This window comes from Ochotona princeps, chromosome X (assembly GCF_030435755.1).
Source record: "Ochotona princeps isolate mOchPri1 chromosome X, mOchPri1.hap1, whole genome shotgun sequence".
NCBI classification, from domain to species: Eukaryota; Metazoa; Chordata; class Mammalia; order Lagomorpha; family Ochotonidae; genus Ochotona; species Ochotona princeps.
In genome coordinates this window covers 61,334,519-61,362,216 of record NC_080865.1, presented here as the reverse complement: position 1 = coordinate 61,362,216, position 27,698 = coordinate 61,334,519, and the positions used below count along the sequence as shown (strand labels likewise).

Here is a 27,698-nt window from a genome sequence, read left to right as displayed (position 1 = left end):
ATGGCTGAGGGAAACCTGGAGACTCATGGACACAGGGAAGCAGCAAAGACAGCAGAGCAGTATTGCAATGACCAGATACCTCAAGGGTGGTTGGCGATCAATGATCAGAGCTCCACTACTGTCCAGGCTGGAAGAGGAGTTCACCAAGGGTTCATGAGGTAAACCCAAGCATAGAACTTCCCATCCTGTAAATTTGCTTGATTTGACCACAAGAAGAAACAGAGTGGCAGAGCCAAGAAGGCAGGTGCAGGAACAGGATAGATTGCATGTCTCAGACCCCTATCAGTGCCACAACGGCAACATTTTGTGTACTGAGGAAAACACTATGGGGTTAAAGAGACAAAGGTGAGCTGTGTATGCACTAAACCAGGATCAAGCTTATTTCCAGCTCAACACATTGCACTGGTCTCACAGGGAAAACAGTTCTGACTTGGCATTCTATAGGATCCATTCAAAATAAGTTCAGGTGGCCTCCATATGTAATGGCCAGTAGGCTCAAATCCTTACCAATTCCACATGAGGTGACACTTTGTAAACTGAGGAGAAGAATGTGGGTCTGAAGGAACAGCAGGGAGGTGCACAATTGCTGAGCCAGGAGAGAACTCACTTCTGGTTAAGTGCATTGCACTGGTCAAACTAGGGAAACAGTACTGATTTAGCATCTTATGGGTTCCACCCAAAATGGATCCAGGTGGCCTTCAGAAATAGCAGTGAACAGATTACAGCAAGTCCAACACCACTGACAACCCAGTAATTTAGGAGAGCTGGAGTCTCCATAATCCAAAACAGTGCTGGAACTGGGAGTGGGAGAAAGACTGTGCAGGGATGTGGAAAGTGGTGAGCCAATAGCTGGAGATGTAGAGAACATGATGGAAACATAGCACAAGAGCCCAAGACTGAAACTCACTGGAGGGAGTGGCACAAGTGACTGCAAATGAGAAACAGGGTACCAGACACAATCAGTAAAAATGACTATATAAAGTTTAGAAACCTGGTCTAAGAAGATATGTTAATCAGAAGTACAATGACCAACAGCAAAGAAAGTGACAGAGGCACAAAGAATATTACTGATGTCTCCCTTGCAAAGGAGCAAAAGCCTTTTTCAACCTCAGAATTAACTGAAGAAGTCATTGAGGAAATGGGGGATAAAGAATTTTATAAGCTTGTTATAAAGTTTCTTACCAACATTGAGAAACACATGCAGCAGATTAAAAATATAAGGTAGATGTCACAGGAAATAGGAACACTGAAATAAAATCAAGCCAAATTATTAGAAATGAATGGAGCAAATTAAAAATTCAGTGGGAAGCCTATATAATAGAATGAACGAGGCGGAAGAAATAATCTCAAAATCAGAAGACATTTAGTTCAACAATGAGGAGAGGAGTAAAAAAGCTAGAAAATGGGCCTGGCACAGTAGCTTAGCAGCTAAACTCCTCATCTTTCACACACTTGGATCCCATATGGACACCGGTTCCAATCCCAGCAGCCCCTCTTCCCATCCAGCTCCCTGCTTGTGGCCTGGGAAAGCTGTGGAGGACGGCCCAAGGACTTGGGACCCTGCACCTACGTAGAAGACCTGGAAGAAGCTCCTGACTCCTGGCATTGGATCAGCTCAGTTGCGGCAGTTGTGGTTACTTCAGGAGTGAATCACTGCACGGAAGATCTTTTTCTCTGTCTCTCCTCCTATCTGTATATCTGACTATACAATAAAAACAAATAAATGTTTATAAAAATGCTGGAAAAGAAACTGAGTCAAGCTAAGAAAAGTATTCCAGAATTAAAAAAACACTATTTTAAAGGTCAGATGTAAGAGTTATGACAGTTCCAGAAGGCATAGAGTGAGAAGCTGGGTTTAAAGATATATTCAATGAAATAATAAAGATATCTCCCCTAATATGAAGAAAGAATTGGTAAACAACATACAAAAGTGGAACAGAACACCCAACAAGGTTGACAAAAAGCTATCTTTGCTGGGACACATGATATTCAAGTTCCCTTCTGTCAAACATAATGAAAACATTCTGAAATATGCACATGAAAAAAATCAATTTTCATATAGAGGAACCGCAATGAGACTCACAGCTGACCTCTCAAGAGGAAACTCTATAGGCCAGAAGAGAGGAGTGGAGTGACATATTCCAAATTCTAAAAGGAAAAACATTGTCAGCCCAAACTAATCCAGCAAAGCTTTCCTTTGCCTTTGAAAAATGAAATAAAACTCTTCCACATTGAAAAATAAAGCTCAAAGAATTCACCCCTTCCAGACCTTCGCAAAAATGATGCTTTAAGAAGTTCTCTTGGCAGAGAAAAAGTATAGCACCTACCAAACACAAAGGCAAATATAGACAGCATCCCAACAAAGCATCAGAAGTAGATTAAATCAAACAATAAACAACCTATTGCTATAATGACAGGATGATTACTACCTATTAATATCAACCCTGACTGTAAATAGCTTAAACTCATCAATCAACTATAACAGATTAGCAGACTGAAACAATGAAGAAAGCCATCTATGAGTTGCCTACAGGAGACACATCTCACCAACAAAGATATGCAGAAATTGAAAGTGAAAGGATGAAAACTATTTTAGGTTAATTGAAAGAAAAACAAGCTGATATAGCCATTCTTATGTCGGATAATATAGGCTTTGATGTGAAAAATATTAAAAGAGATGGAGAAGGATACCACGTAATGATAAAAGCATCCATTTAGCAAGATGAGGTCACCTTACTAGTTTCTTGGAATGTTTTCTTTTTCATTTCTAATTTAACTTGGTTTTTCTCTTTTGCTTTTTGCTAGTCTGCCTTAAAGTTTATTTTGCTGATCTTAAAAATGGCTATTTCTCATTGCAATTTGTAGTTTTTTAGTTTCAGTTCCATTTATTTTGCTCTGATCTTTATATTTCTTGCTTCCTACTCTTTTTTTATTTCTTAATATATCCTTGAGATACATTATTGGACCATTTATTTGAGATACTTCTATTTTTTGCAAGCACCAGCTGTTATAAATATCCTTTTCAATACTGTGTTTCTACATCTCATGGAGTTTTATATTTTTGTTTTAATTTTTATTTCATCAAAAAAGTCTTTGTTTTTCTTATCGATTCCCTTAGTGAAACATAGATCATATAGTACCATCATTTTCTTCAAGAAGGTTTTGATTCTCTTTTTCATTTTTTTCAGTGACTCATTGCTCATTCAGTAGCATGTTATCTAAATTGTGTTGTACATGTTCTATTTTTTTTCTTCCTGGAATTGATTTTGTTTTATGGTTTTTCATTTAAGGGGTGCAAAGTAACTGTGCAGTAAAGCTATCATATCTGGATGTGAAGATGCAATGTAGTAAGCATTTCTACTTCCAAATCAAACATGGACTCCCAATGAAATCATTAAATATGTCTTGATAAGAAGATGTTGGGCTTTCTGCCATTGTCCTTACCTAAAATGTCAGTATACACTTTAGTATCAGAATAATGGATTTATGACTGTTTATGAATGTTTATACTATTGTAATAATATACAGGAGATCAGTGGGTTTGGAAGGGATTTAGGCAGTGGGCAAGGGAAATTCCACAGCCTATGGAAGTATATCACAAAATAAAATTTAAAAAGTAAAAATCCATTTTCAATAACCTCTATATTTTAATACTAGATGTCTAATATGTCACCATGGAAATATCTTTTGGAGCATGTGGTTTAAAGCACTACAGAAAATTGGAGTGTGTGTCCCATTTTCTTGCTCACTCATTTGATAAAGCAAAGCTTCATCAACTGTTGCAAATAAAACTCTTTCCAGATGATGGCCAGAGATATTGGATGCAGTGACTATGTTTATTTGCATGACCATTGCCAAGGAATGCCTTGTGATTATAGTAATGATTCTGAACCCTGCACAACTTTATTTATAGAGCTATCATGTTGCACACTTACTTCTTGGTTTTTGAAAAATCCAACATTTTAGCCCTTTCCTAAATTGCCTTGATTGGCAGTATGATATCATCAATTTTACTAAATAATTCCACAACCATTTATTTCTTTTTTCTGTTTGTTTTTGTTTTTAATTTTTTGGCTGTGTCAGCATAGTCTTATGGAGGGTGATAATTATATGTGAGAGATAAAGAGCTGTATAGTCGTGTCCTTGAGCATAAAATTAATTTGGGAATAGAAATAGACCCACAGAGGAGAAAAATATGAATTGCTTCAGATATTGTCTGTAATGCATGATGTCAAATGAAATGGGTGAAGTGAGATTGATAGACATTATTTATCCATGTCTTCTGGGACATCCAAAAATGCAAAAAAAAATGGTTGTACATACAAAGTTACACATCTGTATTCATGTCTTTGCCTTATATGGATTCAACTATCTTGTTGCTTCAAGAAATAATCCCCTTGAGGAAGAGCAGAGAGATCTTCCATCTCCCTAGAATGTGTGAGGCAGATGTAAAGCATAACCTATCAAGAACATAACAGGTAACTTATAGACAACAGACTCGAATCACCATTAGACAATAGCAAAACCACAAAGACATGGGGAGTGTTAAGAGCGACCCTGACAACCTCTTAACAGGAGGTCATATGCACAGAGCAGGGGGGATTCCAGAGTGAAGCAGGGGGACAAGAGGTGACTTGTATTCCGACCCTGGAGACTCCCGGATCCTCACCAAGGACTACCAGTATGGGCACCAAGGACTACATCCCAACTGCCAAGGAGACCACGGGGAATTGGAGTGCCATCGGAGGCTAAGTACTCTGAGGTCATCCGCTCCCACTTGAATCTCCCACATGGGATACAAGAAGTCCAAATCCCTCCTCGCAGAGCCCAATGTCACCGGAACAACAGCCAGGATCCCTGAGCGGTCTACAGAAACAGAACAATAAACTCCCTCCGAGAACAGGGAGAGGAGCTTTCTCTGGTCCTTGCTTAGCTCCAGTACTGGATCCCCACCCTCTCTTGCAATGACCATTAGGGTCGCCCTGGAGGCCCCCCCCCCAAAAAAAAAAAACAAAACAAACAACAACAAAAAAAATTAGGATAGACAGAGAGCAACTAGGAAAGCTTAGAACTAGACAGGGAATGATCAGTGGGGTCTCACATATACCTTACTAGGTAGGACATGAAAATAAACTACTCCTAACTAGGGTATGGAGGATTTCTCTGCACACCCCTCCCAACAGTGTTCTATGCCTCAACGGGTGTCACATGCCTTGCTAAAGGTATAAGCCAGTTTAGACTACCCTAAAATCTGCCAAGTTCAGTAAAAATTATGCTTCAACACAATAAACTGCTGAATACTAAAATGAAAATAGCTGAATGGTATCCTATAGCCAATGTAAGATAGGTAGAAGCCAGTTGTATACAAACTATAATTGAAATGTTAAGGAAGTAGTCTCAGGATGTGGTTAAGAACTCGCATTGTCTAACACATCAGCCACTCAAAACAATGTTAATTAACCCCATAATGTTGGAAACTGCTGTTGATGTTATGTAATGGCATTTAATTGGTCCCAATGATATTCTGCCAGCTATGTCTTCAGATCAGAGTTGGTCTCCTAAAGAAACTGTTGAATTCAGCTGGACAATAAGATTCTGGACTGTATGCATGACACATGCTTCCATTCAAAGAAACAAGACTAGATTTGAACTGTAATACTGTAATAAGGTGGAGCAATTCACCATGGGGGGGGCCCGGGGAGGATGGGGGAACATCAGAGCCTATGAAACGTTGTTATAAAATGAAATGCAATAAAAATATGTATAAAAAAAGAAATAATCCCTTTTAAAATTCTGTATGTTAAAATAGGTGAAATATTTAAGCCACAGACCAGATTGAAACTTTTTTTTTGTTTCTGTATATGTGCATGTGAAGTTTGAGTGAAACAAACCAAAACTCTTTCATTTATGTGCATGATATTTTTTATCTGATCAATAAGGATAGATAATTTCTTCAAGACAATGGTTTGTCTTAAAAAAAAATTGCCTGTCCAATCTGGATAGAAACATTCCTAGATTAAAATCATTGAGAACAAAAGCAATGCATGTGCAATGTAGTTAAGATGCTATCTTTATTCATCACTCTTGTTCTTGCTTAAACTGCTGATTTTTGGAAGTATAAAGCCATTGAAATTAAATAGGGCCCAACACAGTAGCATAGTGGTTAAAGTCCTCATCTTGCATGAGCCGGGATCCCATATGGGGGCTGGGTCTAATCCCAGCAGCCACACTTCCCATCCAGTTCCCTGCTTGTGGCCTGGGAAAGAAGTCAAGGACAACCCAAAGCCTTGGGACCCTGCACCCGTGTGGGAAACCCAGAAGAGTTCCTGGCTCCTGGCTTCAGACTGGCTCAGCTCCATCCGTTGTAGTCACTTGGGGAGTGAACCATCAGATGGAAGATCTTCCCCCCTCTGTGTCTCCTCTCCTCTCTGTATATCTGTCTTTCCAATAAAAATAAATAAACCTTTTTAAAAAAGAAATTAAATAGGTAAATGCATTGCTCATAGATCGGTGTTGCTTCTCTCTTTCTTTGCCTCCTCAGCATGAAATATTTTGTTTTTATTCTGTTTGTCAAGTTATGTTGAAAATGGGCAGTTATCCATGAGAATGATACATGTTTTTATTCCATAAAGACAGATATTTAATGGACATTTGATAATTTGGTGAAAATATAATTATATTATAAACATTTATTTGTAATGTGTTCAACAGAAATACTACCTTTAAAAAGCCAAAGAAAGTACATTTTTTGTTCATCAGTTTAAACACATTACTTTATGCCATGATTTAGCTGTCTGTAAAGCTGTAACTATCTATTTCAAGATGGTTTCTTTCTATTTTGATCTTCCACAAACTCACATTCAATTTTTTGTTGAGTCTATATAACTCCAGAATTTGACACTCTTACATTTCAAATTTGGTGTGGAGAATCCAGATTGTGCGTTTAATATGGAAAATCATATGTGTTATTAAATAGCAAGTAGATCTTAAACGTTGTTAAGGTTTATGGGTATGCCAAATGGAAAATGGGGCACAGATCAGATGTTTCTCATGATATACTCTCCATATAAAATTAGCCAAGGCATGTATGGTCATTAAAGCCTTTATTATGCAAATGGCCATCATCAAGGATGGATAAGAAGCTACTCAGTTTGGTTACAGTAGTTAGTTACTTTAGACAGCAGAAAATGAACATTTGAATGACAACTGGGGATTGGAACAAGTTAAAGATCATGGTGTGTCTGATGATACAGAGATATAATGTTATCCTTTGTGTAGCTTTTAGGGGCGCATGAGATGACAAAGTTATCTAGCTGCATGCATCATTCCTGGCTTCACTGACTACAAAGTGTGAATATGAACAAGCTAGTTAATTCCCTGTTTTCTTAAATAAGATACAAGAATAAAGCTAGAGCCCGGCGCCGTGGCCAAGCAGCTAAAGTCCTCACCTTGAACGCGCCCCGGGATCCCATATGGTCACCGGTTCTAATCCCAGCAGCTCCACTTCCCATCCAGCTCCCTGCTTGTGGCCTGGGAAAGCAGTCGAGGACGACCCAAAGCTTTGGGACCCTGCACCCACATGGGAGACCTGGAAGAGGTTCCTGGTTCCCTGCTTCGGATCGGAGCAGCACCGGCCGTTGCGGCTCACTTGGGGAGTGAATCATCGGACGGAAGATCTTCCTATCTGTCTCTCCTCCTCTCTGTATATCTGACTTTGTAATAAAAATAAAATAAATCTTTCAAAAAAAAGAGAATAAAGCTAGTACATATGTCTTGTGAATATCAAAGGAAAAAGAAAGGGATTCAAGTATCATAATGTGGTGTAATATTGAAAAAATTATTAGTAAATACGGAGGGAGGGGACAATAACAGAAAGAAAAGTTAATGTAAAATATGCAAGAATTCTGAGATCTCCAGCATGGGTTGCAATTTTTCTCTAATACAAGCTTATACATTCTTTCATGATATTTTATTGGTTAAGCTTTAGTGAATGATTAAATTAAATTGAATCCAATGTCTCATCTCATATGCTTATGTTTACCTGATGCTATCTTGATATTGAACAGTTCTTCCTCTGTTGATTTTTCCAGAATTGTGAATATCTCTTAACTTGATTCTAAAATATACTTGTGTTGCAAGCTTAGGATGAAACTATGAGAATTAAAGGGTGACAAAATAATATCACTGTCAAATTTTCAGCTGATAGATTGAAATTTTGCAAAGAGTCTTCCAGAGGCAAAAAGACTTACATCAATTGCCTTTTGATAATTTATATTCTATCAGGCTTTTAAATGACAAGATAATGACGTTGATTACTTGTGAGAATTTTAGATTTCACTTAAGCTTTTTGAACTTACTTAGATACATTTGCTAATAAGCTGATACAGATCTGCAAGAAAGCTATTTGTAGGAAAGTAGATAGCTTTTTCTACCCTTCGCAGGCGTGAGAAATTGCTTTTCTGCCAAGGGCCATTTGGATATTTAATATGTTCTTCGCAGGCATGAAAAACTGTCAATGCAAAAGTAACTTGTTCTAAATTAGTGAAATTCAAAGTCGAATCTCCAGTTGTTTTGGTAGGGCCAAGTTAAATTATTTCATGGGCCTTATATACCCATTTACCGGAGTTCCCCACCCTTCCAAAAATATCGTATACCTAATTCTCTGTATCACATTTTTCTTGGCATACCAATCAAAAAATCTACATTCTCTGTTGAAAACATGTGGCTTTCCAGATGCATTAGCTTTGTGCATATCAACATTGAGGTGTTTATGTACAATGGTATGTTTATTTCAAAATCGGAGAAGCAGAGCAATAGCATCTTATATTTGTTACCTCACTCTTCAAATTCTGTTCCCAACAAACAGCCCTAATTCCCTCCTTTGGCTCCCCCACTCCCAGCTGGGACTGGGCTAGGCTGTGAAGCGATTTACAAAGTTGGTCTGAGTTTCCCCAATGGATGGAAGGAAACCAAGTACTTAGTACTTTTGCCATGAAGTTTTTTTTAGCAGGAACCTAGAATCAGAAAGTAGAACCAGAATCCAAGCCTAGGAACTTGGACATAGGATATAGATGTTCTATGTGGTATGTTAAAAGCTGCACTGAAAGCCTCCCCCGAAATGTATTTACTTAGAAAGTGTATTTGGATGGTTTCACAAGCATTTACATGTATGAATACGTCATCATGGATATTATAGAAAACTTGAACATCCCAGGTTCTTTCATGCTTTTTTACGTTGCAGTCTTCACCCAACCATCGATTCCAGGCAGCGGTTGATCTGCTTTGTATCATTATGTATCTGCTTATATTTTCTAGATTTTATTTCCAGGAATCATGCATACTATCTGTAATTTTTCTCCTCTGAGCTTAATTGTTTTGAGATGTGTTCATTTCATATTCCAGTAATTGATGTTTATTGATGAGTAAATATTACCCTTGCTTATTCACTTATTGATGGACATATGGGTAGTTGCTAGACGTAGGCACTATGAATAAAGATTGCATGAAAATTCATGTAAAACTTTCTGTAGGCATGTTTTGATTTCTCTTTGATGAATATGAAATAGTAGAATAGTTATTTTTCTGGGTAACCATGAGGGTACTTAAAAAATACACATGTGATTTATTTGGGTATAAGAAACCTTTGAAATCCATGCTTGGTGTTTTTTTTTCTTTTTTAATTTTTCATTTTATACATTTTCTGAACTTTGTACAGACTTAACAATTATGGATTCAATATTTCTTATACCACAGTATATTGATGTTTTAATTCCATTTTGCTTAACTTTTTTTTAGGTGTCCTTGTGTATTTAAAGTTACTCAATTGCGTTCCTATTTGCATAGCATGTAAAATAGCTGCAGTCAATCCCCATGTCCTTGCCAATATTTGATATTATGCTTCTCTCTGTCTCTGTATCTGTCTCTCTCTCGCTCTCTTTCCTTACAATTTATTCTTTACTGGAAAACCAGAGCCCAAGGAGAGGAGAGACAGGATAGATCTCTCGCACAGTCAGGTTCTGGTTCACTCTGCAAATGGCCGCATGGCTGGGACAGGCCAGGGTGATGCCAGGAGCCTGCAACTTGATCTGGATCTCTCACATGGGTGGCAGGTGCCCAGGTACTTTTGTTGTTCTCTACAACTATCCCAAGCTTGTTGTGTTATTAAGAAGCTGGATCATACAATAACTAGGACTGGTAGAATGCTGGCTTCACAAACAGTGGCTTGCTCTGCTGAACTGCTGGGCCCTATCTTTTCTTTTCAATATTTTAAGGTTTTTAAAGGAGTTACAACGATACCTCTTTATTATTTTAATGTCCAAATCCATGGTGATGGGCCTCTTTCGATGTGCAAATGGGGGCCTCTATTTCGGCATAGTGCATTAAGCTGCCACCTGGCATGCTAGCATCCTTCATGAACACTAGTTCATGTTCAGGGTACTCTACTGATCTAGCTCTCTGCGAATTGCATGGGAACAGAAGCAAAAGATGGCACAATTGCTTGGGCCTCTGACACTCACTTGGGAGACTCAATGGGGCTCCTAGATTCTGCCTGTTGAGGCCAACTCGGGAGTGAACCAGTGGACAGAAAACCACCCCCTCCCTGGTTTAACTCTGCCTTTCAAATCAGTGCTTTCTCGTTCTCATTAATATTTCTTTTTTGCCTTATGTAATGCCACCACCCTCCATTCCCTTATGCTCACAGATACTATGTTTCAGTAAAGATTCTGAGACCTGTGGTAGATGCCTGAGTAGCAGCTAATATCAAACCCCTAATTACAGTGTTTTTCCTGTACAGTTTTACGTCCTTTAATGATAATGAAACATCTTAGTGCAATAGTTTAATTTGTCCTTTTTTGTTAAATACATTTTTAAAATTTTTATTTGAAAGTCAGATACACAGAGAGGAGAGATGGATAGAACGAACTTCTGTCCAATGATTCACTCCCAAAGCAGCTACAAAGGCAGGAGCTGAGCCGATCCAAAGGCAGGACCTCTTTCAGGTCTCCAAAGCAGGTGCAGGGTAACAAGGCTTTGGAGCATTCTCCACTGCTTTCCCAGGTCACAAACAGGGAGCTGAATGGGAAATGGGGCTGCCAGGATTAGGACCAGCTCCCGTATGGGATCCCAGTGCATTCAAGGCAAGGACTTTAGCAGCTAGGCTACTACACTGGGCCCTGTAAAAATATTTTAACATTTTTGACTTAGTACATTGACTAGAATCTTGACAACAGTGCTAAATAGAAGGTATATGCTGTCACTTCCCTGACTTGTTTCAAATTTTAACAAGAAAACATGTAGTTTGTCACCAGTAAGTGTATTGTTAGTTGTAAGATTTTTTTTTTTGATAGACATTACAATGGTGAGGAAATATGTCTCTACTGTTAAGTGATTTAGAATTTTAATAGCGAATGTTGCATTTGTCAAGTTGTTTTTTCACACTGATATAATCATGACCTTTGTGGGTATCTTGATGGGCTAGATTACATTATTAGAAATGTGAATGTTTCACTAGGCTTCTGTAGGTGGGACAAAAACCAGTGATATTTTACGATTGTTTTTACTCATTTTGGATTTGATTTGCTAAAATTTGCTGAATTTTTTTTTATTAATTATTTTGCATTATGTTACAGTTTCATAGGCTCTGGGAATCCCCTCCACGCCCCTCCCCCCTGGTGGCTTCCTCCACCTTGATGCAGTATTACAGTTCAAATTCAATCAAGATTCTTTCCTTGTAAACATATACCAAGTATAAAGTCCAGCTATTTATTGTCCAGATGGGTTGAACAGTCTCTTGGGGAGACCATTTCTGGTACGTTGTTAGAACTGGCAGAATATCATCCCATTCAACCAAGAGTCCCGACATAACATCAACAGCAATTTGCAACATTATGGAATTGACATGGTTGTGAGTAACCAGTGTGTTACAAAAAAAAAAAAAAAAAGAAAGCAAGCAAGTTCTTAACCACAACCTATGATTTAGCCCATTGACATTTCAGTTTTAGTTTTATATACAGAACCGACTGCTATATACCTTAAAATGGCTATAAGGTACCATTCAGCTGTCTCATGTCTATTTCTTTTTAGTATTTAGCCATTTGTTGTGTTGAAGTATAATTTTGCTGATCTTGGCAGATTTTAGGGTAATCTAGACTGACTTGTAACTCTAACAAGACATTTGTCGACAATTAAGGTGCTGAACATTTTTTTGTTTGTTTGTTTTGGGGGGGTGTGCAGGGAAATCCCCAACACCATGGTGAGGAGTGACTAATCTTTGTGTCCCACCCAGCGAGGCATGAGCCAATCCACGCCAGCTCTTTCCTGTCAGATTTCAGGCTCGACTTTTGGTTGTTTGTCTATTTATTTTAGGTTTTTTTAGTTTGTATGATTGTTTGTTCGCTGTGAGGGGTTTTCGGAGCGATCCTGATGGTCATTGCGAGAGAGGGTAGGGGTCCAGAGGTGGAGCCAGGTTCAGACCAGAGAAAGCTCTCCTCCCTGGTCCCGAAGGACGTTTATCGTTCTTCTGTTTCTGCGGACCGCTCAGGGCTTCTGGTTGTCTTTCCGATGATGTTGGCTTCCGCACGGTAGTGTTTGGACTTCTTCCATCCCCAGCGGAAGCTCCGGTTGGGGTGGGTGACCTCAGAGTACTCGGCCTCCGAGGGCATCCAATTCCCTGTGGCCTCCTTGGCAGTTGGGATATAGTCCTTGTTGCTCGTATTAATAGTTTGTGGTGAAGGTCTGGGAGTCTTCATGGTTGGGATCCAAGCTTCCTCCTTACCACCTGCTCCACTCTGGAGTGCCCCCCTGCTCCACGCACATGACCTCCTGTTAAGAGGTTGTCAGGATCACACCCGATTCCCCCCTCATGCATTGGTATAGTAGTTTTACTATTGTTTAGAGCCGCTTTGAGTCTGTTGTCTATGAATTACCAGATTTGATCTTGATAGGCTATATTGTACTTTTTCCTCACTCTTTTTATGGTCCTGAAAGACTTCCCTGCATTCCCCCCATCACGGATTAACGTAGCGTATTGAGGGTAAAGTAGGTGTTACAGATTTTCAATGTAGATCTTAAGTATTTTGACATTAATTGCTGGTTTATAGTTTACATTGCATTATCTTATTGTATTTGATACAGGTTGTTAGAGATTGCACTATTATTACAATATACAGGTACTATCTTCCAAGTTGTCATCTTATCATCTCAGATTAAGGCAAACATGTGGTATTTAACCTTTTGGGATTGGTTCATTTCTCTTAGCATGATGGATTCCAGTTGGGCCCATTTGTCCACAATTTTTATATTTATATGTTCATTAGACCAGTAATTTGATTTGAACTCTCCTTTTCTTAATTTGGTATGTGCTCACTGTGGTTTTACTTTCTTCAGGAGATTGGTATCATTTTTTTAACATTAAAATGTTTAACAAAATTCACGCATGAAACTGCTTTAATTTTGTTTCTGTTTTCATTATTAATTGAAGCTTCTAATGGATATTTGCAAACCATGAAATCAATTTTCCTTGTGTGTGTTTTGTTAAATTATGTCTTTGGACAAAGTGCACAATTGTATGTAATATGTCAACTTTGTGACTACAATGACTTTAAAGTCCATGAGATTGGCAGTGAGTGACAATTTCTCTTTATTCCTGACATCAGTAATAAGTAATAATGTTTTTTTAAAATATATTAATCTGGCTAGTACTTACTCAATTTTGTATGTATTTTCAAACAATCATCTTTTGATTTCACTAATTTTTCTTGAGTCTCATGTTTCTCGGTTCATTTATTTTCTTTCTGTTTGTTGTTTTAAATTAATTTTCCATTTCTATCTCTAATTTCCTAAAAGAGATACTTACATTATTGATTTAAATTCTTACTGCCTAATGCATTTGTTGTGATAAATTGTCCACTAAACATTGTTCTGGATTCCTCTTAATCATTTTGGTCAGTCTGTATCTTCATTTTTCATTTAGCTTAATGGTTCTTTTGCAATTTCTTACTTGATCTGTGTATTACTTAGAGGGACATCATTTAATATTATGGTATTTTGAGAATTCCCTGCTATGTTACTCTTCATCTGTATTAGTTTAATTATGTGGTGATCTGAAAGAATATTTTGAATGTAGCTCATCTTCTTAAACTGGGTAATATATATTTTATGGCCCAAAATTAGTTTCTCTTTGTGACTATTGCACTTTCAGGTGAGACTGAGAAGAGTAAGTATTCTAGTGGAAATATTCTATAAGTAATTCAATATAATTCTTTCAGAGACAGTTAATTGATGATTCTTTCAGTTCATTTTTTTTTTCTTTACTGGCTACTCAATGTATCATTCAATTTTCAATATGTAATAGTAGTGAACTTGTTTATTTTTTCCTGCATTCTTGTCTAATTTTATCCTCTCTTGTTAGTCACATATGCATTTCTGGTTATTATGTCTTTTTGTTAAATTGAGCCCTTTATCTAGTGTACTTGTATGTCCATGATTATAATGCTTTTTCTTTTTTATTATTATTATTTGCATTGCATTATGTGACATAGTTTTATAGGTACTGGGATTCTCCCCACCTCTCACCAAATCCTCCCCCCATGGTGGATTCCTCCACCTTGTTGCATTACCACAGTTCAAGTTCAGTTGAGAGTCCCCCATTGCAAGCATATACCAAGCATAGAGTCCAGCATCTTATTGTCCAGACAAATTCAACGGCTTGTTGGGGAGACCATCTCTGTTCTGAAGGTAGAGCCGGCAGAGTGTCATCCCGATATGATGTTTTTTTCTGATGTCCATTTTTCTGAGATTAAAATAGGTACTCTACCCCTTTCCCGTTACTAATAGTGTGTTATGTCTTTCTCCATTCTTTACTTTAAATCTGATTAAAATGCAATATTTTAAAGTGGTGTAAAAATAGATGTGAACTCATGACCTGAGATTTGACTATTTTAGTTTATATACATAACTGACCAATGTGATTTATCTTTGTATTTATGTAGTTTTGTAACGTGACTTTGCTACTGCTTTATCAAGAGATTCACTGTATTCCTATTCCTCTTTACATCTAAGCTGACCTTTAAACTTGTTTTGATGTTTAAAATATGCTTTTGGCTCAAATATGGAATCCAAATTTGGAAGTCAAATATGGAAATCATAGTTTCCATTAAAGGAATATCTAAAAAATTATCTACACAGTGGAATATTATTCAAGTATAAAAGATTGAAATCCTATACTTTGTGGCAAAATGAATAGAACTCAATGATGTTGTATTGAATGATATAAGGCAGAAACAAAAAGATAAATACTGCATGTCATGCTTTGTATATGAGAACTAATAGAGCATTCCAGTAATGTGAGCCATTACAAAATTGATGCATAAATTAATAACTTTTATATATTAGGGAAGAGTTTATTTCAAGAAACTGGCATTTTGGTGAAAGAGTGATCTCTTGATCCAAAATATGCTGTTGCCACACACGGGTTTTAAGGGGCCCGGGGTAGTGGCAGGGCCAGATTGGAAATAGCACAATAAGACTATTCAATTGACAGCTATGCAGATACTCAGGCTTTGTACTGATGTGGTTCCATCCAGCTTCTATGGGGAAGTCCAGGGCAAGTTCAGATTGTCAACCTGGTGGAGCACTCTTGATTGTGTGGCTCAGCTTGCCTTGGGTGGAGACTCAACAGTAGTTGTGTCAAAGCAGCCATTCCAAGCGGTCTTTCCTCAGGAGACTTCTGAAATTCTCAGGCAAATGCTACTATTCACTAGACTAGGCAAACGAGTAATTCACAATATCTGTAGCTGTTTCCTTATGTCTGAAATATGAAAAGAGGAGAAAGAAAGATAAACTGCCTTAATTCTGGATTCAACTTTCCCACTGTCAAATGTTCTATTCCTTATCTACAGAATGTCTGTGTTGACTCCATTCTAGACAATTCCTGCTGATTGGAGAAGGAAAAGGAGAATTTTAGTATGGAAACTTCTGATATGGTAGAGACACCTTTCTTGATTTGCCCTTCATAGGGACAGCAAATTCAAATTTTCCCAGTCTCCACATGTTTAACACAATGAATTTACACCAAAAGTAAATCTCCAGTACAATGCTACTTTTGAAAGTATTCTAATTTTAAAATTCCTTCAAAATTGGACATGATTGAAGATGGAACCCAGTAAAATAAATTCCAAAACCAGCCTCTAACTCTTATATCCAAAATTTAATGAGAGCAACAGTTGTCACTAAGGACTTTCAATCTCAAATTTATAGAGCCATTGATTAATTCAGTGTGTATCACATATAGTATTAAAATTGATGGGCACAAATAAGAGTTTGATGAATATTCCCCGAGTAGTAAAGTTGTGTATACACCATCCTGGTTTGATGAAGGCACAGGTTTCCCTTCTTCATGGTTATCAGGATATTTTAAGTCACTTGACATTGATGTCTTGTCTTTGTAGTAAATCCAGAACAATCACTCTTTTGTCCATGTAGACCAATAGGGACATAACAGAAAAAGGTGTGGACACATCTTTTTTTATTTCATTAAGTCTTCTAAGAAAATCTTTCTATTTTTCTCTGTTGATTTTGTTTTATGACTCTTCATTTATGGGGTAACTGTATAGTAGAGGCAATGACATGGAGATGTGAAAACATAATGCAATGTGAGTCTCTACTTCTCAATCATTAATGGATGTCAAGTGAAACTGTTGAAAGTATCTTCACAATAGGATGCTGGACTATTTGCCATTGGCCATACCTACAATGTCAAGATAAAATTAAAATGGCAGAATGATGGACTTAAGACTGATTGTGAAGGATTATACTATTGTAATGACATTGGAAAATTAAGGGGGGACGTGGGAAAGGAGAAAAAGGTAATCCCAGTGCCTATAAAACTGATTCATGGAATAATAAAATAAGTAAGCAAGTTTAAAACAATATTTAACACATGGACATGAACCAATTAAGACTTTTCATCAGTGTCAATAATACACTGTAATTTTAGGACAAGCTCCCATTCACAAAAATGTCAACAACCCAGCATGGGTATGAATATCTCCAAAATAGTAAATAAATTAAAATCTGATGTAGCTAGAATACACCTAAAATGCTATTAAAAGAAATGTGTCATATTCTTTAGCAATATGTGGTATGGCAACCACATCAATTTGTGAGACTTACAAAATTAGTGTAATACTTAAAATTGCTTTAAAATTAAGTTTGAAGAAGCAATGAAGAAAACCTAAGGGTACCTTGACAACCAAGTGTAAAACAGACACATGTCTTGTTCTATAACATGAAACATTTTTAAAATATACCTGATATAATGCTGCATTCTCCAGTCAGATAAATAGAATACAAGCAATGACTCTAACAGACTGCAGAAATGATACGACTCTAACATAGGCTAAAGGAATTATCATAAACAGTTTTAAGATTAGTTGAGAGTCGAAGTGTGGCTACGTATTTGAACATTAGCAAAGAAATCCAGGAGAATATCCGCTTTACTCTGTAATATTAAAAAATTCCCTGGCCCGGCGCCGCGTGGCCTAGCAGCTAAAGTCCTCGCCTTGAACGCGCCAGGATCCCATATGGACACCGGTTCTAATCCCGGCAGCTCCACTTCCCATCCAGCTCCCTGCTTATGGCCTGGGGAAGCAGTCGAGGACGGCCCAAAGCTTTGGGACCATGCATCCACGTGGGATAGCTGGGAGAGGTTCCTGGTTCCCGGCTTCGGATCGGCACAGAACTGGCTGCTGCGCTCACTTGGGGAGTGAATCATCGGACAGAAGATCTTCCTCTCTGACTCTTCTCTTCTCTGTATATCTGACTTTGTAATAAAAAAATAAATAAATCTCAAAGAAAAATTCCCCAAAGTGAAAACTCTTTAAAAATGCAGGTAATTTTAAAAATGGATAGGAACTTTTTACATGAAAGCCATGTGAAAATTTTCAGTTATTTATAAAATTATTTGTGTAAATTGTTACAAATGCCTGAATATCATACTAAGCAATAGAAAGCATAAAGGGGGGCCTATGAAGGGTTAATATGTATTAAATCGACAACAACTCATATAGTTTAAGGGGAATGAAGAAGCCCATAACATTCTCCTTGAAGAGTAGACCTTGTGTACAAGCAGATAATATATGAAATGCCTTGTAAAATATTGAGATGGCAAGGGTTTATTGTCTTTGACTCATTAATTGGATTTTAAAAGCTTTTAGTCATATTAGTGCCTTGTACTCTGTGAGTAGTGTTTTGAAGTAAATTATGAGGTTACTCAGGGATCAATTTGAAAATCTGTATGAAGTTTTTCAAAAGCTTATATACCACTTAACCAACTATTGCTTTGCTAAGAATATATCATGAAGAAGTAATATATGCTGGTGGAAATGATTTATATTCAGAGTTGTTCATGACAATAATATGCAAGTATTATAAACAACGATTTGCATATTTAGCACTGAAGGTTTCATTAATAATGGGAGACCTATGGTCTCCATTTGTGATTTTGTAATTTTTCAGGGTAAGGGAAATATCAAGAAGATACATTACCTGAAATTCTGAAATGGGTCATAGTGTCATACATTTAACAAATTTATAAATTCTGGAAGGAACCACACCAAAATGTTGATAGCAATCACTTTTTGGGTCTGTGATTAATATAATTTAATCAAGTGATTAAGCATTTTTATATCATTTAGCTCTATTACTTATATACTTCTTCCATTAACAGGAGGACTTAAATTTTTATTTATTTTGGCTACAGTGATAAAATAATTGAGAGACAAAGTAATAGCCAAGATCTCATAATTTCTAAGGAGAGATCTTTTATATTTTCTAGTATGTGCGCTGCCGAAGCCAGCACTGTCTTTTATGTTTTCTAATGTAGCTGATAAAAACAGTATTCATTGTATTTCTGCTTAATTGATAAGTACATGTTTCCATACTTCAGGTTTTCTGATTTTTTTTTAGTTTAAAACCTACATATCTGTACGGCCATCTTTATTCTGACTCGAACTTGTGAAGCATTGTGTTTTGGGTCTTCACTGATTGTATGATTCTGTCCGCTCTTAATGGTAATTTAAAATACTTTACTGGTAATCACATAGTTTTTAACTAGAACTAGTCATACTGAATGCCATTATGTTTATCAATTTGATTTTGTGTTATAAGATTTTAGTGATTTATAAAGTAATTCCGGCAATATCAGATACTGCATATTTTCTATCTCCAGGTCTTTACAGTTACACAATTTGCTGCGGTATATTCAATCTTGTAGCTACGATTATGTTAATGACCGTTTCTATGGTAGTCCACCATTACTGAATATGCTTTGATGTGATACAATTGCTAAAATGCACCAAAATTCCTGCTTGGCTGTGCCTTGGTACATTATTTTTGGGACGTAAGAGGTATCCTGTAAAGCATTTAATGTAATTCCTTGAGTATTTGCACAACCTATGTTACAAAGGGCAAAACAAACTTAAACACAATTGAGTCTTTTGTTTTTTTATTAGTACTGCTCTGAAAACCGAAGGGCATATATATGATATCACAAAATCTCTTTAATTTCCATCTTGAGAAATCCCAATTCAAAGTTAAACTAAGTCTAATCTTCATTTTTTTTTTGTTTTGTGTGTTTGTGTGTGTTTTTCATTTTCATGGAGACATGCTATATTGGCTTTCTTTTGTTTTCTAGCCTGGTCCCTATTGAGTTTTACAGAACTTCCTGTTTTCATAATTTTCTATATGGTAGAGTTTGTAATATAGTTTGTCCACATTTCTAAATTACCATGAGTATTTTTTTTTAAAGATTTATTTTATTTTTATTACAAAGTCAGATATACTGAGAGGCGGAGAGACAGAGAGGAAGTGGAGCTGCCGGGATTAGAACCAGCGGCCACATGGGATCAAGGCGAGGACCTTAGCCACTAGGCCATGCTGCCGAGCCCACCATGAGTATTTAATGCAATATTCATATCAAAATATTTACTGTCAAAATGCTATGTGTGCTAAAAAAATGTTACAGTGATTTTATTCTTTAATACAAAAGATGGTTCTTCAACATTTTATATTACACTTCTTACATGGGTGACTGTGAAAAGACAGATACAGCAGTTAGAAAAGCAGTATGTCAGAAATTTAGCCTAACACCAGAAAGCACAAGTCACAAAACTAATGATGTGCCCATCTAGGATATTGTAGACTGAATCATTTCCCATTCCCATATTCTTATGTTGAAATGCTAATCTCTGATTTAATTGTATTTGAACATAGTGCATTTAAAGAGATAATTCAGCCTAAACAAGCTTTAAAGGGCAAGATCCTTTTCTGAGAGCACATGTCTCACTGCTTTGGATAAGAAGGATGTTTGAGAAATCTCTGTGCACACACAAAGAAATCTAAATGATGAATCCGAAGACAAGCAACTGGGATTCAGAAAGAACTAAAACCAACCCTTTGGCATTTTGATTTTGAACTTCAAGCATGCAAAACTGTGAGAAAAGAAATGTCTGCAGAAGACAACGATCTTTTTGTGACAATATGAATTGACAGAATTTTTCATATATAAAATTATCACGCGCCTGCTAATTTTTGTGGGGGGGCAACGAAAAGAGAGTGTCTCATTGCTTATAGAAGGCTGAAAGCATCTCAGAAAAAAATCTAGATATTATTTTCAAGAGAGACATAAACACAATTTGTTGACATGGTATATCACATTTATTGATTTGTGAATGTTAAACTATCCCTGCATGCCAAGGATAAATCCCACCTGGTCTGGCTGAATGATCTGCATGATGCATTGTTGGATCCTGTTGCCCACTATTTTGTTGAGGATCTTTGGGTATATGTTCATCAGGATCTTCTGATTTTCTGGTGTATAGTCACTTGTAATAGTAATATTTCCTAATAATTCTATGTGTGTCTGATGTATCTTTTTTGTATTTCTTTTTTCAACTCTGATCCTATTGATTTGTATGTTATCCATCCCCCCCTTTTTTCGATTAGTCGGGCTAGTGGGCAATCTATCTATTAATTTTCTCAAAGAACCACATCTTTGATTCACTGATCTTATGTATTGGGTTTTGCTTTTTGATTCAGTCAGCTAATCTATGATGTTTAATTGATGAGTTAAAGGCATTTACATTCAGAGTTAATGCTGATAAGTAGTAATCTGTTCCTTTCATTGTAGCAATGGTTTATTCATTGTTTGATTTAGTCTTATGTTGTCGTTTTACTGGAATGTTCTCCATATTGGCTTTAGTTTTGGTAAGTGCTTTTCCTTTTCTCTCTCAAGAGAACATCTTTAAGCATCATTTATAGGGCAGGTCTGGAAGCAGTCAATGAATACTTTGACCATTTCTTTACTGTAAAATAATTTTATTTCATTTTCAAAGGTAAAGGAAAGATTTCCTGGGTAAGTTTGTCTGGGTTGACAATATTTCTCCTTTTCGAATCTGGAATATGTCACTGCATTCTTTTTTTAATGTCTATTTTTCATGACTTTTTCATAAATGATTAATGTGCAAAGAGGCAAGGGCTACAGGAAAGTGGGTGAGACCATTGCTTCCACATTCTCTCTCTCTCTCTCTCTCTCTTTTTTTTTTTTGTTTTATTTTTGTTTCCTTCCTGCCTCTGGAGGAATCAGGGAGACAAGAGAAGCCACACCCAGCCTCCCAAATGCCTCTGTGCCCTGGGATGGAGAACAGCTAACCGAAGCCATCCCAGAGTCCTCGATGTGGGGTAAGATCCAAGGGTCCTGCTCAACATGCTTTGATAGTTCCACAGTTCTGAGTTACTGCTGATCTTACCACTCAAAACACGATGAAATTTTTTGAGAATCCATTGATTGACATACTTCACCTTAGAGTCTCTGTTTGCCCAGATATTTACTGCCAACACTTGGTTGTGGTAGTTGATCAATTTGTTCTGTCTTTTGTCCTCTGTTATTATACCAGGTGTCCCATGCAGGCTCCAATGCACTGCCATATTCCCCATATTCACCTGGATATGCCATTCACTGCTCCGTTTAAGTCACTGAGGAGGCAGCTCTGACACATGCACTCCACGGTCAGACCATGGAATCTGCAATTTTCTCCACGGTTGCAGTTCTGAGTCCAGTGATTCAGTTGGGAGAATCCCCACAAAAACTTCATCTGAGGTAATCCCAGATCTGATTCTTATGTGTGCTTGCCAATACAGGGTTTCCACAGTCTGTTTCACACATTGGTAGTTGCAGTTGCTGGGTCAATTCTGTCTACAGCCCTGATTTCAAGGCAAATCAATGAGTGCTGGAGCCCATCCTGATCCTGCCCACCCCACACTCTGCCCTCATGCAAACCAGTGGAAGTTGCAGCCTAGTCAGAGTGACCTGCAGTAACCCCCACCAGGGATGCTCTCTGGCCTGGTTCCCATACTTGACAGTATGTACAGTAGACTGCTCCAGTCTGTCTCCCATCCCATTCAGCTCTCACACATGGCAATAGGCATTGAAGCCAAATTCAACCCAACCAGCCCAACTATCCAACCCACACTCCTGCCTGCGGGTGCCACTCTCTGTCTAGCCGTGCCTGCCCCAGTCCTGGTTCTCATACTCATCAGCCTGAGTGACAACCCAAGAGAGAGGTGCCACTATTTCCCTAATGGTCCCGCTCCCACTCCTGGACCTTATACTCTCCAGGTGGTTCTGCAGTTTAACTTGACAAAATTTGCCCCCATGCCTGCATCTGCCAACTGATGCTGCAGCAAAACCCAGACAACCCACACCCTCTCTGGTTTGTGTATGCACCAGTAGGAACAATCAACCCAGCATGGCTTTCCCCTGATCCAGCTCACATGCATGCCAACAATTGTTGTGGCCCTGCTTGGCCTGCTCTGCCCCCATCCCAGGTCTCACGCTCTCCAGTGGGAGTGGTGGTTCAGCAGGGGAGCCCCACACAACCCCTTACCAGGTTCATTCCCTCCCACAGGGGTCTCACATGTGTTGGTTGGGTGCTGTGACCCAATCTGCCATGGCGTGCCTCATCTTCGGATTTGCCAGTGACTGCTGTAGCTTGGCCAGACCTAGCCCAACCCAATTCTAGTTCACCTGGCGTGGTCTGAGCTGCTCCCTGTCATGTTTCTTGTGCTCACTGGCAGGGACTGTGTCCTCACAGAGGAGTTCCCCAAGCTCCTCCATCAGAATGCCTCCCATGCCAAATCTCACACCCACTGGTGGGTCCATGGTCCAGCCCTAATTAGTCCACCTTCTGTCCTAGCAGAAATAGTGCCCTTTCTTGACAAGCCCTCACCCATTCTGATTTTTACAGTTGGGAGTTATATACCAGCCCAGCCTGACCTGCACCCAGACACATCTTACACATAGCTCAGCAGAGGCAGACACCTAATGTAGCTTGTCCTACACTCACCCTGGTTCTCACAAGCAGCAGTGGGTACTATAGTCTGGCCCAGCCTGGCACACCCCAGAGCCAGTTCACATTTGTGCCAAGGGACACTGCAGCCATGTCCAGACCAGAAAACAGTGCCACTCTGGCCCTCACACTCAACAGTGGGAGCCACAACCCAGTCAGGGTGTCCTCTTAGCTCCCTAATCATTCCTATCCCCAGACATAGATCTTGTGTGTTCCAGTAGTTGCTCTGACCCAGCTTGATGCAGTCCCTCACCTGTCTTGGCTTATGCCTTAGATGCTGCACCCTGGCCTGACCTGACGTGCCTAAGTCCCAACTCTCGCTAACATGTGCTGGAACATGGCCCTATTCTGTCTGTTCTCATCCATGGCTCATGCAAACCATCACGTGTGACAGCCTACTCAAGGATGATCTACATTCCTGCCTTGTTTCTGTACTCACCAGTGGGCTAAGGTTTACTTGGCCCTGCCCAGTCTGCCCCCTTCCAAAAGCAACCCACACACTTTCCAACAAATGAAACTAACTTGTCCAGCTTGCCTGAAACCTAGGTCTTGACCACATGCTCACCAGCAGGAACTAAGACCCCAAAGGGGTGTTTCCCAGGTCCCTCCACTCGGCCCACTCCCAGGTCCGGATCTCACATGTGCCAGCAGGTGCTAGGCTCTTGCCCAGCATAGCCTGTCCCTCCAACTTGGCATTTGTATGAGCTGGTGGATGTTGAGTTCCGGCCCAGCTCACCCTACACCCTGTTTTAGGATGCACATGCAGGTCCTGCAGCCTGGATCTACCCAACATATTCTCGGTCCAATACCCATGACTGTTGGCGAGTTCCATGATCACCCCTAGTTCAGTCCATTACCACCTCAAATCTTGAGCTAACCAGTGGGAGTTGTATTTCCACAGGGTTTGGCCCACATATCCCCTGAAAAATCCATCCCTGGACCTGGTTCCCTTGCATGCTGCTTAGTGTCATGACCCTGCCTAATGTGACCTGTCCCCTGTTCCAACGTTCAGTCATGTACTAGGATCCAGCCCTGCTAGACAGGCCCATAGATCTAGCTTTTGTGTGGCCTGGAATGTGGTGGTCAGCAATGTTCTGTGCTTACAAGCCCATCTCAGGACTCTTATGTGGGCTAATAATCAGTCTGACCCATACAGATCTTCCAGTCTCTCCCCTCCAAACCACCAGGTCTCAGTCCCCTTGCTTACCTACAAGTACAGCGGCCCCGTTGTTTTTTGTCTCTCAAGATTCATTGCTCACCCGCATGTATGATGGCCTTTTTCATGGATGTTCCTAGGCAGTGATTCTTCAACCCCAATTCTGTAGACCTCATCAGCAGGCAATCAGTGATTAGAACCCCGTGCTGATAGATGCCCTGGCTGCCTGAGCTAAGATAGAGCCAGCTGCTTTTTTAAGTAGTCATGCCAGGCCATACCCCCTACCCCCACCAATCAACTGAAAGTGGTTGATGCAGCAGAGGTTCTGGTTCGCATGCATGGCCTGAGCTAAGATGGAGCCAGCTGCTTTTTAAGCAGTCATGCCAAGCTGAGCCCCCCGCCGATTAACCAAAAGCAGCCCATGGTGTGGAAGTTCCAGTTTGCATGTTTGTCCCAGTCACTGCATTCCATTGTGACCTGTAGAATTTCCTCTGAGAGGTCAGCTGTGAGTCTGATTGCCATCCTTCTATATGGCAATGGATATTTTCACGTGTATATTTAAGTGTCTTTTCCTAATTTTCCACTGAAGAGACCTTGATTATCATGTGTCCTGGCGAAGATCATTTTTTTTTGTCAACACTACTGGGAATTCTTTTCCCCTTCTGTACATTGTTTTCCAGTTTTTAAAATGTATTTGGGGAATTTTTATTTGTTGATTCATTGAATATATCTTTTTCAAAGATTTATTTATTTTTATATGAAAATCCAATCTACAGAGAGAAGCTTATATAGAAAGAACTTCCTTCTGCTGGTTCAGTCCCCAAGTGGCCACAATGGTAAGAGCTGAATGGATTCAAAGCCAGAAGCCAGGAGCTTCTTCTGAGTCCCCCATGTGGGTGCAGGGTACCAAGGCTTTAGGTTGTCCTCTACTACTTTCCCAGACCACAAGTATGAAAGTAGGAAGCTGGAAGGGAAGTAGAGCAGCTGGGATATAAATTGGTACCCATATCAGTTACTGGTGCATGAGAAGCAAGGACTTAAGTCACAAGGCTGGCATGCTGGGCCATATTTAACACAACTTTAAACACAGCTTCTTGTTCGGTGACTTCTGAAACTTCCATAATTCTTACATGTGGCCTATTATACTGTCTCTTAATTCTTGATTTTTTTTATTGTCTTGATTCTTTTTCTTTTCCAGCTTTTCCTTTTTTCTCCCATTGTGGCAAAAAAAATCTTCAAATTCTAAAAATCTTTCTTCTTCCTCATCCATTCTATTATTCAGGTTTTCCACTGAATTTCTATTTGATCCACTGTGTTCTTTGATAATTCAGCTTGATTTTATTTCAGTGTTCGTATTTCCTATGACAATATTCCTTAAATTCTTAAACTGCTGCATGTGTTTCTCATTGTTGATAAGAAGCTTTATAACAAGTTTATAAAATTCTGCATTCCCCATTTTCTTGATGCCTTCTTCAGTTAACTGAGTTTGACAAAGGCTTTTGCGACTTTCCAGGGAAGGCGTCAGTGATACTCATTGTGCCCCTTTCTCTTGTTTTGTTTGTGGTCACTTGTGACTAGCATATTTTCTCTTTAAGGCTGATCGCTGAGCTTTATCATCTACAAGTCTACAAATCAATTTTACGGATTGTGTCAGGTATCCAGTTTTATTTTGTTTGTTTGCAGTAATTTGTACCACCCCCTCCAGTGAGTTTCAGTCCTGGGCTCTTGTGCTAGGCTGTCACCATGGTCTCTGTATCCTGGCTAATCACGTCCCACCCCCAGTGATCCTGTGCTGTGACCACACCTCTTAAAGCACAGCCCCTTGGGTCCGGCGGCGTGGCCTAGCAGCTGAAGTCCTCGCCTTGAACGCGCCGAGATCCCATATGGGCGCCGGTTCTATTCCCGGAAGCTCCACTTCCCATCCAGCTCCCTACTTATGGCCTGGGAAAGCAGTCGAGGATGGCCCAATGCGTTGGGACATTGCACCCGCGTGGGAGACCTGGAGGAGGTTCCTGGCTCCTGGCTTTGGATCGGCACGCATTGGCCCTTTGCGGCTCACTTGGGGAGTGAATCATCGGACTTAAGATCTTCATCTCTGTCTCTCCTCCTCTCTCTGTATATCTGACTTTGCAATAAAAATAAATCTTCAAAAAAAAAAAAAAAAAAAAAAAAAAGCACAGCCCCTTTCCGCGCTCCCGGCGAGGGCTCCATACGTTGTCTTTGATTCCCAGCGTAACTTTACAGGGAAGCTATCAAATGTCCGGATGAAGGAGGAGGGTGTCCTCAAGTTCCTGGCTGCAGGAACCCACCTGGGAGGCACCAACTTCGACTTCCAGATGGAGCAGTACATCTACAAAAGGAAAAGTGATGGCATCTACATCATCCACCTCAAAAGGACCTGAGAGAAGCTCCTGCTGGCGGCGCGGGCCATCGTGGCCATCGAGAACCCTGCGGACGTCAGCGTGATCTCTCGGAACACTGGCCAAGGGGTTTTCTGAAGTTTGCTGCTGCCACTGGAGCTACTCCCGTCGCTGGCCGCTTCACTCCTGGCACATTCACTAACCAGATCCAGGCCGCCTTCCGGGAGCCGCGGCTCCTGGTGGTGACAGCTCCCAAGGCTGACCACCAACTCCTCACGGAGGCTTCGTACATGAACCTGCCCACCATCGCTCTGTGCAACACGGACTCTCCTCTGCGCTACGTGGACATTGCTATCCCGTGCAACAAAAAGGGAGCCCACTCCGTGGGTTTGATGTGGTGGATGCTGGCCCGGGAGGTTCTGTGCATGAGTGGCACCATCTCCCGTGAACACACGTGGGAGGTCATGCCTGATCTCTACTTCTACCGTGATCCTGAAGAGATTGAAAAAGAAGAGCAGGCTGCGGCTGAAAAGGCTGTGACCAAGGAGGAGTTCCAGGGTGAATGGACCGCGCCCACTCTTGAGTTCACAGCTACCCAACCCGAGGTTGCAGACTGGTCTGAGGGTGTGCAGGTGCCCTCTGTGCCCATCCAGTAGTTCCCCACTGATGACTGGAGCGCCCAGCCTGCCACTGAAGACTGGTCTGCAGCCCCCCACGGCTCAGGCCACTGAATGGGTAGGAACAACAACCGAATGGTCTTGAGTGATCTGCAGTCTT

General features: G+C 39.7%; 1 pseudogene; it reads left to right on the top strand.

The window, feature by feature from the left end:
• LOC101536434 (small ribosomal subunit protein uS2-like) lies at positions 1-27,698 on the top strand (annotated as a pseudogene).